This window comes from Oryctolagus cuniculus, chromosome 2 (genome assembly GCF_964237555.1).
Source record: "Oryctolagus cuniculus chromosome 2, mOryCun1.1, whole genome shotgun sequence".
In the NCBI taxonomy this organism is placed as follows: Eukaryota; Metazoa; Chordata; class Mammalia; order Lagomorpha; family Leporidae; genus Oryctolagus; species Oryctolagus cuniculus.
This window is the reverse complement of record NC_091433.1, coordinates 80,354,343-80,374,967: the sequence shown is the minus strand read 5'-3', so window position 1 is coordinate 80,374,967 and position 20,625 is coordinate 80,354,343. Positions and strand designations below refer to the sequence as shown.

General features: G+C 44.3%; 1 pseudogene; it reads right to left on the bottom strand.

The window, feature by feature from the left end:
- Window positions 1–208: 208 nt before the first annotated feature.
- On the bottom strand, window positions 209–18,790 carry LOC103345019 (elongation factor 1-alpha 1-like; annotated as a pseudogene).
- Window positions 18,791–20,625: the final 1,835 nt, after the last annotated feature.

Here is a 20,625-nt window from a genome sequence, read left to right as displayed (position 1 = left end):
ACTGATTTTAAAATAAACAATAACTTAAAACTGCCATGAACACACAAAAAAGAAAATAGCCCATAAAACACTCCCCTTTCCGTCTGAAGGTTGTTACATTGTTGCATTGTTATTGCTGACCAGTCTTTCCCTGTTCAACTTAAATGGCCAATGGAGACAAACAGTTCTGAGGTGGTTCTCGCCCCACTGGTGCAGGCTGGGGTGGCTGTTAGAAGGGACCACATCCATTTAGCAGCTGAGCTCTCTGGACAGACTCGGTGACCTTGCCAGCTCCAGCAGCTTTCTTGTCCACTGCTTTGATCACAGCCATGGCCAAGCTCTGTCTCATGTCACAAACAGCAAGATGACCCAGCGGAGGATGCTCAGGGAAGCTCTCAGCACACATGGGCTCCCAGGAACCATCACCAGATTTCAAGAATTTAGGGCCATCTTTCAGTTTCTTGCCCGAACGATGATCCACCTTTCCTTTCAGCTCAGCAAACTTGCGAGCTATGGGAGCTGTGTGACAATCCGGGCAGAGCTAGACCTGACTTGGGTGGCACGGTCCAGGATGATCACCTTGAGCAGTGAAACCAGCTGCTTCCAGGGGAGGGTTGGCTTTGCTATTACCAGCAACGCTGCCACAATGAACATCGTTGACAGACGTGTTCTTGACATGGAAGCCCACGTTGTCCCTACGGAGAGACTCACTCCAAGCGTCATGGTGCATTTCAGTGGACTTGGCTTCAGTCGTGATGTTCACGAGAGCCATGGTGACCGCTATGCCAGGTTGAGTGTACCAGTCTCCACCGGGCCACAGGGGCAGTGCAGAGGCTTGCCATTCGCTCTGGTTGGTGGAGGAATGCAATCCAGGGCCTCCAGCAGTGTGGTTCCATGACATGGCCATCTTTGCTGGAAACTTTCCATCCCTTGAACCAACGCATATTAGCACTTGTCTCCAGCATGTTATCACGGTTCTAACCAGAAATTGGCACAAATGGTACTGTGTCAGGGTTGCAGCCAATTTTCTTGATGTCGGTACTGACTTCTTGTATCTCTTCTGGCTGTGAGTGGCTGTGAGTGAAGCCCATTTTGTTAACACCGACAATTAGTTGCTTCACTCCCAGTGTATAAGCCAGAAGAGCGTGCTCACGGTTCTGCCATTCTTGGAGATACCAGCTTCGCATTCCCCGACACCAGCAGCAACACCCAGGACCCATGTTCAGCCTGTGACGTGCCTGCACTGGTGTTTCTGATGCAGTCTCTGTGTCCAGGGACATCAATGACAGTCACGTAACACTTGCCACTCTCACATTTCCACAGGGGGATGTTGATGGTGGTACCAAGTTCACACTCAGCTTTCAGTTTATCCAAGACCTGGGAATACTTGCAGAAGTCCTTTTCCATCCTGGCAGCCTCCTTCCTGAACTTTTCAACAGTTCTTCTCTTGATTCTGCCACCTTCGTAGACTAGACGGTCAGTAGTGGTGGACCTGCCTGAATCTACGTGTCCAGTGATGATGGTGTGGATGCCAATTTTTCCTTTCCCATTTTGGCTTTGACTTAGCGGTGGTCTCCACACCTATGTTCTGCTGGTAGGTTCATTGGGAAACAGTCTTTACCCATTTCTTAACTGGATTGGTTGCTTTATAATTGTCAAGTTTTTGGAGTTCCTCATACATTCTTTTTTTTTTTTTTTTGACAGGCAGAGTGGACAGTGAGAGAGAGAGAGACAGAGAGAAAGGTCTTCCTTTTGCCGTTGGTTCACCCTCCAATGGCCGCCGCAGCCAGCGCACTGCAGCCAGCGCACTGTGCTGATCCGAAGCCAGGAGCCAGGTGCTTCTCCTGGTCTCCCATGGGGCGCAGGGCCCAAGCACTTGGGCCATCCTCCACTGCACTCCCTGGCCACAGCAGAGAGCTGGCCTGGAAGAGGAGCAACTGGGACAGAATCCGGCGCCCCGACAGGGACTAGAACCCGGTGTGCCGGCGCCGCAAGGCGGAGGATTTGCCTGTTGAGCCATGGTGCTGGCCCTCATACATTCTGGATATTACTCTTTTGTCAGACAAATTGCTTCCAAATATTTGTTTTGCATTCTGTTGCATGTCTTCACTGTATTGTGGCTTTTGCTGTGTAGAAGCTTCTAAGTTTGATGTAATCCCATTTGTCTCATTTTGCTTTTTGTTGCTTCTGCTTTGGGAACCTTAGCCAAGAGGTCATCACCTACACCAATGTCTTGAAGTGTTTCCCCCACATTTTCTTCTAGCAACTTCATAGTCTCGGGCCTTACATTTAGATCTTTCCTCCACCTTGAGTTGATTTTTGTATATGGTAACAAGTAGGAATCTAATTTCATTCTTCTACATAAGTATACCCAGTTTTGCCAGCACCACTTGTTGGAAAGGCATCCCTTTCTTCAATGTATGTTCTTGGTACATTTGTCAAAAGTCAGTTGGCTATATGAATGTGGATTGATTTCTGGGCTCTCCTATGCAAGAACTAATCAGGCCTGACCCTACTTAGCTTCCAAGATCAGATGAGATCAGGCGTGTTCAGGGTGGTATAGCCATAGACTAATTTCTGGGCTCTATTCTGTTCACTGATTATGTATCAGGCTGGTTTTATGTAATGCCAGTATCAGGCTGGTTTTAATTACTATAGTTTTGTAGTATATTTTGAAATCAGGTATTGTGACGCGTCCAGCTTTCTTTGTTTATCGCCTCTCTTACTCTGTCTCTCAGAATAGCTTTCACTATTTTGGGTCTTTAGTGGTTCCATGTGAATTTTAGGGTTGTTTTTCTAATTCTGCAAAGAATGTCATTGATATTTTGTTAGGTATTACAATGAATCTGTAGGTGGCTTTAGGTAGTATAGACGTTTTAAGAATATGAATCATTCCAATTCATGAACAAGGAATCTCTTGCCATTCTTTTGTGTCTTTGATTATTTCTTTATGTTTTGTAATTTTCATGGTAGAGATTTTCACTTCCTTCATTAAATTTATTCCTAAATATTTAATTTTTTGTACCTATTGTGAATGGGATTTCCTTTTCAACAAAATCACTATTGGTGTGTTAAAGTGCTACTTTTTTCTATGTTGATTTTGTATCTTGTGACTTTACTGAGTTGGTCTCTCAGTTCTAACAGCTTTGGGTGAAGTATTTAAGTTTTGTCCATGTACAAAGTCATGTCTGCAAACACAGACTTTTCATTTCCTCCTTTCCAGTTTCAATGCCCTTTAATTCTTTTTCCTCCGCGAGATGTCTTGCTAACACTCGCAATACTATATTGAAGAAGAATGCTGAAAGTGGACATCCTTGTCTTATTCCAGATCTGGGGGGAGGTATGTTGAGCTTTTCCCAATTCAGTGTGATACTAGCTGTTGATTTCTCTATACAGTCATTACAAATTTGAGATATGTTCCTTCTATGCCTAATTTTTTGAGGATTTGTTTTTCATCATCAGGATGTTGTATCTAATCAAATGCTTTATCTGACTCTGTTGAGATGATCACAGGTTGTTGTGTTGTTGTTGTTTTTTTTTTTTTTTTGTATTTTTTTCTTATTTTATTTAGTCAGAGTTACACAGAGAGAGGAGGGGGGGGGGTCTTCCATCCTATGCTTCACTCCCCAATTGGCCGCAACGGCCGAGCTGTGCGGATCCGAAGCCAGGAGCCAGGAGCTTCTTCTGGGTCTCCCACGCGGGTGCAGGGGCCCAAGGACTTGGGCCATCTTCTACTGCTTTCCCAGGCCATAGCAGAGAGCTGGATCGGAAGTGGAGCATCCGGGTCTCGACTGGTGCCCATATGGGATGCTGGTGCCTCAGGCCAGGGTGTTAACCCTCTGAACCACAGCGCCGGGCCCCCACAGGGTTTTTGTTCTTCCTTCTATTGCTGTGATTTATGATGCTTATTAATTTGCAAAACCTGAGCAATCCTTGCCTACCAGGGATAAAACCCACTGGATTGTGACATATGATCTTTTCTAAGTAGTGCTGGATTCAGCTTGCTTAATGTTCAGTTTAGAATTTTTGCATCTATATTCATTAAGGATATTAGCTTGGGCCGGCACCGTGGCTCAATAGGCTAATCATCCACCTAGTAGCACCGGCACACGGGTTTCTAGTCCCGGTTGGGGCGCCGGATTCTGTCCCGGTTGCCCCTCTTCCAGGCCAGCTCTCTGCTGTGGCCAGGGAGTGCAGTGGAGGATGGCCCAAGTGCTTGGGCCCTGCGCCCCATGGGAGACCAGGAGAAGCACCTGGCTCCTGGCTTCAGATCAGCGCGGTGCGCCGGCCGCAGCGTGCCGGCCGCGGCAGCCATTGGAGGGTGAACCAACGGCAAATGGCAAAAGGAAGACCTTTCTCTCTGTCTCTCTCTCACTGTCCACTCTGCCTGTAAAAAAAAAAAAAAAAGATATTAGCTTGCAGTTTTCTTTTTGTGTTATGTCTTTGTTGAGTTTTAGAGTCAGGGTAATCCTGGCCTCATAAAAAGAGTTTGGCAGAGTTTATTCCATTTCAATATTTTGAAATAGCCTGGAGAGTACTGAGTGAGTTCCTCTGTCAATGTTTTGAAGAATTCAGGTATAATGCCATCAAGTCCTGGATCTCTCTTTAATGGGAGAATTTTAATTACCATTTCAGTTTCATTACTTGTTATGTGTCTGTTTAGAGTTTCTTTATCTTTTTGATTTAATCTTGGTAGGAATTTATCCATTTCTTTGAGGCTTTCTAATTTATTAACATATAGTTGTTCATAGTTTCTTGTAATCCTTCATATTTCCATGGTATTCATTGTAATGTCTCCTCTTTCATCTCTAATGTTATCTATTTAAATATTTTCTCTTTTTATTTATTTCTTAGTCTGGCTAAAGGTTTGTCTATTTTGTTTATCTTTTCAAAAAGCCAACTTTTGTTTTGCTGATCTTTTCTATTTTGTTTGTTTTATTTCTGCTGCAATTCTTTTTTTAAAAAAATTGCATATTTTGAGATTTATCTCCTAAAGTTAATTTTTGTTTAGTTTTCTTTTTCTAATAAAACTTTATTTATTTATTTGAAAGGCAGAGTTTCAGAGAGACAGAGGCAGAGAGCAAGGTCTTCCATCCACTGGTTTATTCCCCAAATGGCCACAATGTCAGGAGCTGGGCCAATCCGAAGCCAGGAGTCTGGAACTTCTTCTAGGTCTCCCATGTGGTTGTTGAGGCCCAAGGACTTGGGCCATCTTCCACTGCTTCCCCAGACCATAGCAAAGAGCTGGATCAGAAGAGGAGCAGGGGCCGGCGCTGTGGCACCATGGGTAAAGCCACCACCTGCAGTGCCGGCATCCCATATGGACGCTGATTCAAGTTCCAGCTGCTCCACTTCTGATCCAGCTCTCTGCTATGGCCTGGGAAAGCAGTAGAAGATGGCCCATGTTCTTGGGCCCCTGCACCCGTGTGAGAGACCCAGAAGAAGCTCCTGGCTCCTGGCTTCGGATCGGATCGGCGCAGCTCTGGCCGTTGCGGCCGACTGGGGAGTGAACCAGCAGATAAAAGACCTCTCTCGTCTCTCTGTGCCTCTCCTTCTCTGTGTGTGTAACTCTGACTTTCAAATAAATAAATAAACCTTTTTATTTTTTTATTTTTATTTTTTATTTTTTATTTTATTTTTTATTTTTTATTTTTTGACAGGCAGAGTGGACAGTGAGAGAGAGAGACAGAGAGAAAGGTCTTCCTTTGCCGTTGGTTCACCCTCCAATGGCCGCCGCGGCCGGCGCGCTGCGGCCGGCGCACCGCGCTGATCCGATGGCAGGAGCCAGGAGCCAGGTGCTTTTCCTGGTCTCCCATGGGGTGCAGGGCCCAAGCACCTGGGCCATCCTCCACTGCACTCCCTGGCCACAGCAGAGGGCTAAATAAACCTTTTTAAAAAAAATGAAGTGGAGCAGCCGGGACTCAAACCGGTGCCCATATGGGATGCCGGGACTGCAGGTGGCAGCTTTACCCACTATGCCACAGCACTAGCCCCTTTCTTTTCTTTCTTTCTTTTTTTTTTTTTTTTAAGGTTTTATTTATTTGAGAGGTAGAGTTGCAGACAGAGAGAAATGTCTTCCATCTGCTGGGTCACTCTCTAGATGGCCGCAACGGCCAGAGCTGCGCTGATCCGATCCGAAGACAGGAGCCAGGAGCTTCTTCTGGGTCTCTCACGTGGGTGCAGGGACCCAAGGACTTGGGCCATCTTCTACTGCTATCCCAGGCCACAACATAGAGCTGGATCGGAAGAGGAGCAGCCGGGACTAGAATCGGTGCCCATATGGGATGCTGGCGCTTCAGGCCAGGGCATTAACCTGCTGCACCACACCGCCGACCCCTGTTCTTGTTTTTCTAAGTTCTTGAGAAACAGCATTGGATTGTTTTTTGAGATCTATGTTTTCAAGATGTGGACTTAGTGCTATGCTATAAACTTCCCTCTTAAAACTGCTTTTGCTATATCTCACAGGTTTGGATATGTTTTGTTTTTATTTCCTTTTGTTTCAAGAAATTTTTTATTTCCTTTTTAACTTCTTCAATGATCCATTGGTCATTCAGTAGCATGTTGTTAAAGTTCCATGTATTTTTAAATACTCTGTTGTTGTTGATTTATAGTTTTATTCCCTTGTGGTCTGAGAAGACACATGACATGATTGCCATTTTTAAAAATTTGCTTAGACTTGACTTGTGTCCCAATATAAAGCCAATTCTAGAAATGTCCCCTGCGCTGGTGAGAAGAATGTGTATTCTGTAGTTGGTGGGTGGAGTGTTCTGCAAATGTCAGGTCCATTTGATCTGTAGTATGGTTTAACTCTGCTCTGTCTTTGTCGATTTTCTGTCTTGATTATCTCTCCATTTATCAGTGGGTGTTGAAGTTCCCAACAGTTTTTGTGTTTGAGTTTTCCCCTCCTTTTAGGTCTAATAATATTTATTTTATATATCTAGGTGATTTATCTTGGATGCCTATATATTTATGATTATTATAACTTCTAGCCAAGTCCATCCTCTAATCAATACATAATGTACTCCTTTGTCTCTTTTTACAGTTTTTTTATTTAAAGTCTGTTTCTTCTGATATGAGAATAGTTACCCATCTCTTTTTTGGCTTCCATTGCATGGTATATCTTTTTCTAACCTTTTTCTTTCAATCTATGTGTATCCTTACCTGTCAAGTGAGTTTCTTATAGGTAGCATATAATTTGGTCTTTTAAAAAATCCATTCAACCAGCTTAAATCTTTTGACTGGGCAATTCAATGAAGTTGTACTTAAGGCTAATTTTTGTTTTAAGATTGTTTATGTCTTTGAAAGGCAGAGCAACAGAGAGACAGGGAGAGATCTTCCACCTGCTGGTCCACTCCCCAAACAGCCACAACAGCCAGGGCTGGACCAAGCCAAAGTCAGGAGCCAGGAACTACATACAGGTCTCCCACATGGGTGGCAGGGGCCCACACCCCAGTTGGCCACAATGGCCAGAGCTGAGTTGATCCAAAGCTAGGAGCCAGGAGCTTCTTCCTGGTCTCCCACGCACGTGCAGGGGCCCAAGGACTTGGGCCATCCTCTACTGTTTTCCCAGAGAGCTGGACTGGAAGAGGAGCAACTGGGACTAGAACCGGTGCCCATGGGGATGCGGGTGCTTTAGGCCAGTGTGTTAACCCGCTGAGCCACAGCGCCGGCCCCACATTATAATTATTTGTTCACTTAATAGTATCCCATATGTCTCCTAGGCTTTCTTCATTCTAACTATTTTCTCTTCACTTTTCAATATAAGAATCTTGTCCTCAAGATCAGACATTCTTTCACCCACTTGGTCTGTGCTGTTGTTGAAGCTCTCATTTTTTTTTTTTTTAATTTCATTGACTGAGGTTTTTAGCTGCAAATTTCTGATGAACTCTTTTTAATGACTTCTATCTCTTCATCGAGTTTCTCACTGATATCATGTAGTGTTTTCCTCATTTCTTTGAATCGTTTAACAGTATTCTCTTACTTCTCACTGAGTTTCCTTAAGATCATTATTTTGAACCCTTTTTCGGGAATGTAATAGGTTTGCTTCAAATTAGGATCTATTTCTGTAGCATTATTGCATTGTTTCGTCTTGTATCATGCTTCCTTGCTTCATGTTTCCTGTGTCCTTATGCTGATGTCTGCACATCTGGTACAGCAATTCCTTCTTTTTAAAGGGGTAGATTTTATTAGAAAAGACTTTTTTGTTTAGATGGAATGTGAGGTGTCAGTTGGGTAGTTGGCTTTGGTTCTAGTTGAGCCCAGAAATATCACCTCTGGGTGATTTTTGTCAGCTGTGATTGATCAGCAGTGTCTATGAGTGCTATAGGTGTGTAGTCTGCACGGATTGTGGAGGTGGTAGTATGACTTTGAAGTGGATGTGGGTGTGCTAAAGGGTGTGTCTTTAGTCCCCAGGAAGTTGAGTGCCAATTGCACCAGGGTCTTTGATGGCTGTAGCCGTGTTCCTGGCACTACGAGACTCAGAAAGAGCTGTCCCCCTGTCCTGCCAGGCAAACCTGAGTGATGCCAGCGCTCAAGGCTCCAATAGCTATGGTTCTGAGACTGTATGATGCAGAGGGGGAATGGTCCTTTCAAATAAGTAAAAAATGTAAAAACTGCAGTGGTTGCAATGAATAGGAGGAGGAAGAGTTGAAAAGATGCCACATGGAATATTTTTCAGGCGGTGAAACTACTCTGCATGAGACTATAATAGTCAATATACATTGGTTCAAACCCATAAAATGTACAATACCGGGAGTGACCTCTGATGTATGGACTCTGGGTGATAAGGACCTGGCAAAGTAGGTCCATCAGTTGCAAAAATATATCTGTCTGGTAGGTTATATGGATAATGGAGGAGGCTCTGCACTTGTAGGAACAAAAGATATAGGGGCATTTCTCTGTACCATATTGTCAATTTTCCTGTGAACTTAAAACTGCTCAAAAATAGCTAGATAGGAGTCACAAATGGAAGTGTTGCATAGTGCAGCTGGGTGTCTATAGTTCACAACACATGCACTGCACCAAGAACTGGTAGAAAGGAGCTGGTAGTCTCCAAACATAGCTGGGTGAAGGAAGTGGAAGGGCTGGGTGCCTGCTCTGATTGGCTCAGGCTGTGTGCACGTGTGTTGAAGTATTGCACTGTACCCTGTAAACATGGATACGTTTTGTACATTAATCAAAAATTTCTTAAAATAATTTTTATGATGAGAAAATAACAGGTTTTATTTTTTAAAAATCCATAATGAGATATCAATATACACCTTTCAGAATTTCTAAGATAGAAGTCTGAGCACTAAATGCTTATACAGATGTAGAGAAACTGCATCACTCATGCATTGCTGGTGGGAATGTAAAATATCAGAGCCCTTCAGAAAATTTATGGAAAATGGAATTAAAAGATATGTTTATTTTGAGGCCAAAAAATTAAAATGCTTACGCATGAGGGGTCTTCGACAAATTTCATGCACCTCAACATTTTTGGTACCAAAATCAATGTAACTATTTGAGAGACAGAGCTGTCATCCACTGGTTCACACTGCACATGCGGGCAGTGGCCGGGAAGCTGACGCCTGGAACCCAGAACTGAATTCAGGTATCCCAAATGGCTGGCAAGCACGCAGTCACCTCAGCGTTCACCTGCTTCCTCCTAGGGTCTACTGTAGCAGGAAATTTGAGTCAAGAGTCAGAAGTGGGTATTGAACCCAGTTATTCTAATATGGGTCATGCCTTCATAATTAGGCCAAATGCCAGCCCATACTTACCTTTTAATTCTATTTTTCCCACACACTTTTTTGAAGGAGCCACAGAGTACAGCTACTCTGGAAAAGAATCTGGCAATTTCTTCAAAAATAAAATATACAATGAACATATGACTCAGGAATTTTATTTTTGGGCATTTCTCAGACAAATGAAAACTTTTTTATACATAAAAACTTGTATGTGAATGTTTATGAAAGACATACTTGTGATGGGCAAAAACTGAAATTAACCCAGATGTCCTTCAACAGGCAAATAGTCATATACACTCTGGAACATGCCATGAAATATGACTCAGCAATAAAAAATACTGAACTATGATGTGCATGATGACTTGGGTTCATTATCCACAAATTATATTGAATGAAAAAAAGTAGTCCCAGAAGGTTGCATACTATATGGTTTAATTTTTTTAATTTTAATTTTTATGCATTTGAGAGATGCATATATATATCTATATATACATCTATATATATATATGGGTGGGGAGAGAGAGAGAGAGGTCTCATCTGCTGGCTCACCTCCTAAACACACGCAGTGTCCAGAGCTGAGCTAGGCTGAGCCAGGGTGAAGCCAGGAGCCAGGAACTCAGTCTAGAACTCCACAGGGTTGACTGGGGCCCAACTACTTGAGCCATCATCTGCTGCCTCCCAGAGTCTGCTTTAGGAGGAAGCTGGAATTGGGAGTGGAGCCAGGACTTGGATCCAGGCTCTGACAGGGATTCAGGCATCTCACTAGGGTCTTAATCACCGGACTGACTACTTGTCCTGTATGAAACATTTTTGAAGTGACGACAATTTAAAAATGGAAACTGGATGGAGGGTAAAGGGTTTAAGGCTACAGGTGGGATGGGGCAGGAGGGAGGTAGATGTGATATAAAGGGGAAACACTAGAGGGATGTCTATGGTGCTGGAACTACTCTGTATTTTGACACAGGTGATGAAATTGTACAGATCTGCCGGCGCCGCAGCTCACTAGGCTAATCTTCCGCCTGCGGCGCCAGCACCCTGGGTTCTAGTCCCGGTTGGGGTGCCGGATTCTGTCCCAGTTGCTCCTCTTCCAGTCCAGCTCTCTGCTGTGGCCTGGGAAGGCAATGGAGGGTGGCCCAGGTCCTTGGGCCCTGCACCCGCATGGGAGACCAGGAGGAAGCACCTGGTTCCTGGCTTCAGATCGGCGCAGTGTGCCAGCTGTAGCGGCCACTTGGGGGGTGAACCACGGTAAAAGGAAGACCTTTCTCTCTCTCTCTCTCTCACTGTCTAACTCAGCCTGTCAAAAAAAAAAAAAAAAAAAAAAACTGTACAGATCTTAAAGTCACACACATACATTCACAAACGAATGTCAGTCAAACTGGGGAGATCTGTATAAGATCAGTTGATTATAGCAACTTCAATAACTGGGTCTCATAAAATGTTATCATTAATGGACAATGGGCAAAGTACAAGGGACTTCTCTATTATTCCTCAGAACATTATATAAATATATAATTATTGGAACAAATTTTCAATTAAAAATATGTAAGTATCGATGGGCATTCAACCTAGTGATTAAGATGCTGGTTACGACATTCACGTCTCATCTTGTAGTGCATGGATTCATTACCTGGCTCTTGCTCCTGACTCCATCTTTTTGGTTATGCAAATCCTGGGAGGCTCAGTAGTAGGGTCTCTGCCATCTACACAGGGAAACCCGAATTGAGTTCCCAGCTCCTGGCCCCGGCCCAGCTCAGCCCTGGCTACTGTGGGCACTGGAGAGTGAACAGCAGATAGGAGCTCTCTCTAAGTCTCAAATAGATAAGTAAATAGACAAGCATTTCTTTAAAAATGTGTAAATACCTGGAAACCATGGTCAACGGCAACACGGATGACTTTGACATTGCTCAGAAGAATACAAAGGGAAGATGAAAGAACCTGGAGAAGCTATGAGAGATTCCTCACATTCCCTCCAAAGTGTGGAACTACAGATAATATACCAGGAGCTGAAAGTACTGAAATGCCCTCCTCCTGTGTTGTCTTCATCAATTTCTTGCTCTAAGTACAGCTGTTCTATCTGCCGTATACAGGTGTAGCAATCCAAACGCTCCTGTATTGAATCTGATGGAATTCTCTTCATTTTCTGATGGGTAAATCTGATTCCCGTGATTTCTGGCATATAACTCAAGCAGTCTGAACCATTTCTGGCAATGATCAATTCACTTTTGATTTGTCATGTGAAATGCTGTAATTTTAGATTCTCCTTCCACTCGTTTGACTTCATGCTTCTTGACTTAAATAGTTTACCTTGAAAGTTGTCCAGTTTCATAAATGTGTCCATATAAGGAATGATCAAGAAGTAATGCCTTCTAATTTTTATTGTTCTTGTCAGTGATCAGGCACTTGCCAAAAATTATTCTTTGATGTCCCTGCATCTCCTGTTCCTACTGCTGAAATTACATTAAAGACCAATGGTTGGGTGGTAATTTGAAATAGCTTTGTAGTAAAGTGATTCCCCAGCTGACCCATCCCGTGACCCACAGCCTCTGAAAATACCAGGTGCCGGGTCCTCACTCGTGCTTCGCAGCAGTGACTTACTTCTTGCTGTTACCAGCTCTGTGGGGGAGGTCATTGCTATTATCCTAATTGGATAGATGGGGAAACTGGAGTCCAGGGAAGGTAAGTGGATTCCTACATCCCCCCTTGGTTATCAAGGGACCTGGGTGTGGACCCAGCCATCTCTGTCCAAAATCTCTACACTTGACCTCTAAGCCTCTCATACTCCAAGGTCAGGACCAACTCTAAGGAGCTGGTGGAAGCAAATCTCCACAGTTGAGGGAGCACCAGGCTCTGGACCTGGAGGTTGAAAACCATTGTGAGGAAGAGGTGCTGAGCATCCGTTAGAGCCAGAGAGGAGGCAGAGTGCCTGTAGGACCCTCCACCCACGCCAGTGGTGGTGTCAGACCTCCACTGAGCCAGACCTTCCTTGGTAGTCTCCCAGTCGTGAACTTGACCTACCCGGACCAGCCTGTTCTCCTCTGACCCTGACAACCCGAGACCCCTCTGCACAGAGGAAAGCGGCCAAGACCCCCAGTGACTCATGGGTGGGGACCAATACTTCCTGGAGCAAGGAAAAAGGCAGGCCAACCATACCCTGGGAAGATTTCTCTAGCTGGCAGAGTTTCTCCTGGGGGCCCTCCCAACTTTGAATTTTTAGGACCTCTGCCCAGCTCTCCATCTCCTCAGGCCAACCTGAGCCCCAGATGCAAAGCTTGAGAGGGTTTTGACGTTGTGTGATGGAGCCGGGCAGGAGTTCAGGGCCTGACCTCATCTGGAAGGGCAGCTCCCTGCAGCTCAGAGTTGGGAACAGGGGGTGTCCAGCAGCCAGAGCAACCTCTCCAACTACCCGCTGAACAACGGCCTTGCCTAGCCTGGCAATCCTTCCAATGGTACCGTCTATTGTGGTTAAGTGTTTTATGATAGATTTCCTCCCTACACCTGCCCCTTAAGTAAATGTGGTTCTGATTTTTATAGATGGGGAAACTGAGGCTTGGAATCCACTTGCCCCAGGTCACTCTCAGCTAGTGAGTGGCAGAGGCAGGATTTAAACTCTACATCTTCATTAAGACCCCATTCATCTGGATTGATTGGGTAGAGCCCCTGCCCAGGGCACTAGCTAAGACATATTCCCAGAGGTGCTTTGCAAACCAGCCAACAGGGTTCACCTGCGGCACTCCAGGGAAAACTCTCGTGGTGGAGCCTCAGACCCTGTGGTACATCTAGAGGAGACACACCTGTCAGCTGACAGCATCTCAGGGCAGCCAGGTGACCCACCCGGCCCCAGCCCACAAACAGCCAGGTGCCGCTGTCTTGGTCTCCTTGGCCTCTGGGAGTCTCATATTGGACTTTTCCTTTTCTTTCTTTGCTTTATCATTAAATGCTGCCAGCTGACTTGAATAATGTGCAGAGGATTTAAAAAAAATGTTCTGTGTGTTGTTAATGTTCACCCAGTTTAAATAAGACACTGTTCACTGTAGTGTATTTTTTTTTTTTTTATTATTTTTTGACAGGCAGAGTGGACAGTGAGAGAGACGGAGAGAAAGGTCTTCCTTTGCCGTTGGTTCACCCTCCAATGGCCGCCGCAGCCAGCACGCTGCGGCCGGCGCACCGCACTGATCCGAAGGCAGGAGCCAGGTGCTTCTCCTGGTCTCCCATGGGGTGCAGGGCCCAAGCACTTGGGCCATCCTCCACTGCACTCCCTGGCCACAGCAGAGAGCTGGCCTGGAAGAGGAGCAACTGGGACAGAATCCGGCGCCCCGACCGGGACTAGAACCCGGGGTGCCAGCGCCGCAAGGCGGAGGATTAGCCTAGTGAGCTGCGGCGCCGGCCACTGTAGTGTATATTAACCATGGAACTCATTAAGTGCATCATGGCCCCCTGCTCCAAGTCTAAAAGGTAGCATGTGCTCAATAGTACAAATTAAAATCAGCCCATCAAAATCTAATGGCTAAATGGGGGATATTGGAAAAGGAAAGACACGTATGTGACAGTGTGTGACTGTTGTGGAACTCAGGAATACAACGGGCAGATCTTGACAGAGAATCCAGCCTGAGGTAGGAGTCACGGCTCAGGCAGCCCCAACCACAGGGCTGTGAGATCTGTGAGGGAGGAGATTCCGCTAGGTGCACCCATTGAGCCACCCGCTCTCCCTGTCTCTCTGCCAACTCTCTGCCTGCCTGGCCAGGGGCCCGGCCCTACTCTGAAGAGTGAGAGGTGCCAGTCCACCTTGGGCCCCCAGTACCAGCATGGCCTTGAGTGCTTTACAATATTTCACTTCTAAAAATTTATTTATGGGGCCAATGCTGTGGCATAGCAGGTAAAGCCGCCGCCTGCAGCACCGGCATCCTACGCGGGCGCTGGTTTGAGTCCTGGCTGCTCCACTTCCGATCCAGCTCTCTGCTATGGCCTGGGAAAGCAGTAGAAGATGGCCCAAGTCCTTGGGTCCCAGCACCAACGTGGGAGACCTGGAAGAAGCTCCTGGCTCCTGGCCTTTGGCTTCAGATTGGCCCAGCTCCAGCAAATACGACTATTTGGGGAGTGAACCAGTGGATGGAAGACCTCTCTTCCTTTCTGTCACTCTGTCTTTCAAACAAATAAAATAAATCTTAAAAAAATAAAAAGGTAAAAATTTTATTTGAAAGCAGAGTGACAGAGAGAGGGAGAGACAGAGAGAGATATGAGATTTTCCATCCACTGGCTTTGTCCCCACATGGCCACAACAGCTGGTGCTAGTCCAGGCTGATGTCAGAAGCCAGGAACTCCATCTGGGCCTCCCACGTCTTTTATATATATATATATATATATATATATATATATATATATGTTTATATATATATATTTTTTTTGACAGGCAGAGTGGACAATTGCCATACCGCGCTGATCCGAAGCCGGGAACCAGGTGCTTCTCCTGGTCTCCCATGTGGGTGCAGGGCCACCCTCCACTGCACTCCCTGGCCACAGCGGAGCCGACCACGATATTTTAATCATTTCAAAAATCTTCCTGATTGGCTATCTGACTAACTTAGTGAAGCCTTGTTTGCTGTCTGTTGTTGAAGTTGGTTTCAGTTTCACTGCATTGATAAGTTGAATGTGTCCTTACATAACCAATCAATAAAGTAATGAATATTCAGTCTGGGTAGATTTATAGAACTTTCAAAATAGTATTTGAATACTAATCTCAAGGCTTAGGGTTTTCTCTTGATACTTTATTTTTTAAAGATTTATTAATTTATTTGAAAGGCAGAGTTAGAGAGAGAGGGAGAAGGAGAGACAGAGAGATCTCCCATCTGCTGGTTCACTTCCCAAATGGCCTCAATGGCTGGTCAGAAGCCAGGAGCCTGGAGCTTCATCCAGGAGGGTGGCAGGGACTTGAGTGCTTGGGCCATCTTCTGCTGCTTTCCCAGGTGCATTAGCAGGGAGCTGGATGGAAGCGGAGCACCAGGGCTCAAACCAGTGCCCATATGGGATGCCAGCATCATAGGTGGCAGTTTAATCTGCCACAATGCCAACACCCTCTTCCTATTTTAGGGAGCTTTATTTAATGAGTCATGAATTCTTGCTCACCTGTTGGTCTTTTTAATGTCTTCAAGACATAATAAAAAGAACAGGCCATCTTTGAAAAGAGAAAAAGAAAATCTCTTATTTTATTGTTTAATCCAAATGAGAAATATGGATTTGGTCTTTTAAAATCCTATCTTTCCTTTTGAAAAAAAAATGTATTTTATCTTATGGTTATACTTTACACACGCTCAATTTGGGATATTTAAGAAACAGATAAAAGAAGAAAACTTACCATGTAGAATTCTACTGTCCAAAGACAATTTTGTATTTAAATTTTTGGGTCCTTTAAAGTGATTTTTTTCTTTTGTATACTATGTTTACTGAGTTATACTCATAATGGACACCCCATTTTGATGTGGTTTTCAAAACTTAACATTATAGGGGCTGGTGGTGTGGTGCAGTGGGTTAAGCTAACACCTGCGATGCTGCTCCACTTCCAATCCAGCTCCCCACAAATGCGCCTGGGAAAGCAGCAGAAGATGACCCAAGTACTTGGGCCCCTGCCATCCACATGGGAAACTTGGGTGCAGTTCCTGGCCCCCGGCTTCGGCCTGGCTAAGTCCTGGCTGTTTTGTGGCCATATGAAGAGTGAACTAGCAGCTCTCTCTCCCTCCCTGTCATTCTGCTTTTCAAATAAATAAATAAACCTTTTTTAAAAAGCATTTTCCCAGATTATGTAAGTAATATGTTGAAGAAACATATTTGTTAAATAAGTATGTAGTAATTTGTACAAGCAATCAAAAATTGTTGGACAAATTAGGTTGTTTTTATTTTTTGCCTTTTTCTAGATAATGCTTCAATTCACACCTTTCCATAGAAAAATTATTTTTTTGGAATGTAGAATCTAGTTTAGGATTCACTTCCAGAAATATGACTGCTTTGAAAATGAGTGTTTAATATTCTGGAATACATCGCCAAATGTCTTCCTAAAAGATTTGGGCCAATTCACGTTATCAGATTGCTGTTAGAAAGTTTCCAGTTCAGTATACCACATCTTCAAAAACTTTGGCTATTACATCATTTAAAGTTATTTACAGCTCAATAAGCAGAATCTGATATTTCAATTTTTTAAAAATGATTTATTTATTTATTTGAAAAGCAGAGTTACACAGAGGAAGAGAGAGAGAGATAGAGGGGGAGAGAGAGAGAGAGAGAGATCTCCCATGCACTGGTTCACCCCCTCAAATGGCCACAACTGCTAGGGCAGGGCCAAAACCAGGAGCCTGGAACTCCTTCTGGGTCTCCCATATGGGTTCGGGGACCCACACACTTGGGCCAACTTCTGCTGATTTCCCAGGCACGTTAGTAGGGAGCTGGATTGGAAGTGGAGCAGCTGGGATTTGAACTGGTGCTCCTGTGGGATGCTGGCATCACAGGTGGTGGCTGAACCCACTGCATCACAACGCTAGCACCTCGATGTTGTTCTAAAACCATATACTTCAGAAGCAGCAGCAATGCTGTTAATGTTATTTTCTTTGAAAATATTGCTGGGGCAGTTAGAATCCCAGATGCTCCACTTCTGACCCAACTCCCTGCTAACGCCCCTGGAAAGCAACAGAAGACAATCCAAGTACTTGGGACCTTGCCACCCACGCTTGTGGGAGACCTGGATGGAGTTCCAGGCTCCCGGCTTTGGCCTGGTCCAAACCCAGTCGTTGGGGCTGTCTGGGGAGTGAACCAGTTGATGGAAGGTCTCTATGTCTCTCCCTCTCTCTCCACCTCTCTGCCTTTCAAATAAATAAATATTACAAAGGAAATATTGTTAGGTACAATATTTTAACTTGAGCTAAAAACAGGTAAATAATTCCTTTACCCTCCAGGGAAGCATTTGAAATTATCTCACTTTTGAACTAGTTACCAACTTTGTGATCCTGGAAAATTATTTAACTTCTGTAAGCCTTAGTCTCATATATATATATATATATATATATATATATATACACATACATATATATACACACACATACATACATACAGATATATATATATATATATACACACACATAATGTGAGAATAATAAAATAAAAGCCAACTTCCCTCATAGGGTCATTATGGGAAAAATAACATAATAACATAATGCTCCTAGCATGAAGACAGCACTCAGTAAATGATAGCTAGAATTATCAGTATGTTTACTTAGTTAACTGACTAACAGTGAAAGGAATCTTTTCCAGCACTTTGTGGTAAAACATTGGCTATTTCAATTTGAAAGCACAAAACTTAGTGTTATACTGTGCAAACATCACAACTATCAACTTCCAACATTTCCTCTTCATCCCAAGAACACTCTGCATCCAGTCTACAGTAACTCCGTTTGCCCTTCTCCCCCACCCCACCAGAAAGCTTTTAGTCTGCTTTGTGTTTCCCTGACTTTGCCTATTCTAACTACCCCAATAAGTGGAATCAAATAAGCTTAGCCTACTCTTGTCTGTCTCACTCAAGTGCAGGGCCTTCGAGGTTCATTCACGTGATAGCATGTATCAAAGCGCTATGCCTTTCTAAAGCTCATGTTCTCTTCTGTGTATATGCTTTACTTTTCACCCATTCAAATGAACGATGAACACCTGGACTGCTTCACCTGTTGGCTGTTGTGAGCAATACTGCCATGACCATTGATGTCCAAGTATCTGTTTGAGTCCCTGCTTTCAATTATTTTGGGTATATTCCAAGCAGTGTGTTATGGACTGCAGGCTTGTATCCTCCCACAATGTACATTCTGAAAGCTGACCTCCCACCTCCCCCCATGCGTTGGTATTAGCAGGTGGGTCTTTGGGTGGTCATTAGGATTAGATGACGTCATGACGGCAGAACCCACATGAATGGAATTATCGCTTTTTCTCCCTTCCGGTGAGGACACCGTAAGAGGACCAGCATCTGTGATCCTGGAAGCAGGTCCTTACCGGACAGTGAAGCTGTCAGTGCCTTGATTTGGTATTTCCTGACCTCCAGAGTGTAAGAACGACATGTTTGTTACTTAAGCCACCCAATTTATGGCATTTTGTTATAGCAGCCGAGCTGACCAACACAGCATTGCTGGATCGTATGGTAATTGCGTGTTTAACTTTTTGAGGCACTGCTGGCTTGTGTTCCACAGTGGCTCTACTGTTTTACATTCTTACCAGCCATGGGCAAGGGTTCCAACTTCTCCACATCCTAATCAACACTCGTTACGTTCCATTTTCCATTACGCCATCCTCGGGAGTATGAACTGGTGTCTCTCTGTGGTTTTGGTTTTCATTTCCTGATGTCTGATGATGTTGAACATCTTCTTTTAAAATTTTTTATGTGGCCACATTTTATTTCCCCTCTGTTGTTTTGGGAAACTCGACTGTATTTCTATTTATGTAGTGTTTTAATGAAGTTTTATTTATTTGAAAGTCAGGGGCCGGCGCCGTGGTGCAGTAGGTTAATCCTCCACCTGCAACGCCAGCATCCCATATGGGCGCCAATTCTAGTCCCGGCTGCTCCTCTTCCGATCCAGCTCTCTGCTGTGGCCTGGGAGTGCAGTGGAGGATGGCCCAAGTGCTTGGGCCCTGCACCCGCATGGGAGACCAGGAAAAGCACCTGGCTCCTGGCTTCAGATTGGCGCAGTGCCAGCTGTGGTGGCCATCTGGGGAGTGAACCAACGGAAGGAAGACCTTTCTCTCTGTCCTTCCCTCTCACTGTCTATAACTCTACCTCTCAATAAATAAATAAAATCTTTAAAAAAAAAAGAAAGAAAGAGTAACAGAGACAAAGAGAGGGAAAGATAGAGAAAGAGATTTTCTGCTGATTCATTCCCTAGATGGTTGCATTGGCTGGGGCTGGGCCAGGCCAGAGCTAGGAACATGGAATTTCATCCAGTTCTCCCATGGGGTGGCAGGAGCCCAAGTACTTGGGTCATCTTCTGCTGCCTTCCCGGGTACGTTAATAGGGAACTGGACTGGAAATGGAATGGCCAGGACTCCAATGGGCACTTTGACATGGGATGCTGGCTTCAGCTTAGGCTGCAACTGTAGGCAGCTACTTAACCTTTTTCACTATTTTTATATCTTCTTTGGAGAAATGAGTATTCAAGTTCTTTGATTATTGTTAAATCGGGTTGTATGTCATTTTGTTATTGAGTTGTAGGAGGTTTAAAAAATATAATCAAGATATTAAACCTAGTCAGATATACGCTTTGCAAATATTTTTTCCTATTCTGTGGGTTGTCTTTTCTATCCATTGAAAATGTTTTTTGATGCACAAAAGTTTTTAACCAAGCCCAATTTATCTATTTTTATTTTGTTGCATACACTTTTGGTATTAAGAAGAAGAAACCATTGCCAAATCCAAGGTCATGAAGATTTGACTGTGCTTTCTTTCAAGAGTTTTATAGTTTTAGTTATTAAATGTACATCTTTGATCAATTTTGGCTTTTTGTAAATGGTGTAAGGCAAGGCGCCAACTTAGTTCTTTTGGATATCGGTATCCAGGTTTTCCAGTACCATTGGAAACAAAAGTTTACTTATTTTTACTTACTTGAAAGGCAGAGCAGCAGAGTGAGTGACAGAAAAAGTGAGAAGGAGTGAGTGAAGGAGAGAAAGAGATGGAGAGAGAGAGAGAGAGAGAGAGAGAGAGAGAGAAGGAGAGACAGAGAGAGGGAAAGAGAGGTCTTCCATCTCCTGGTTTATTCCCCATATGCCTACAATAGTTAGGCCGGGCGGGACCGAAGTCAGGAACCAGGAACTCCACCCAGGTCTGCCATGTGTGTGGTGGGCACTTGAGCGCCGGAACCATCATCAGCGGCTTCCCAGAGTGAGCATTAGCAGGAAGCTGGAT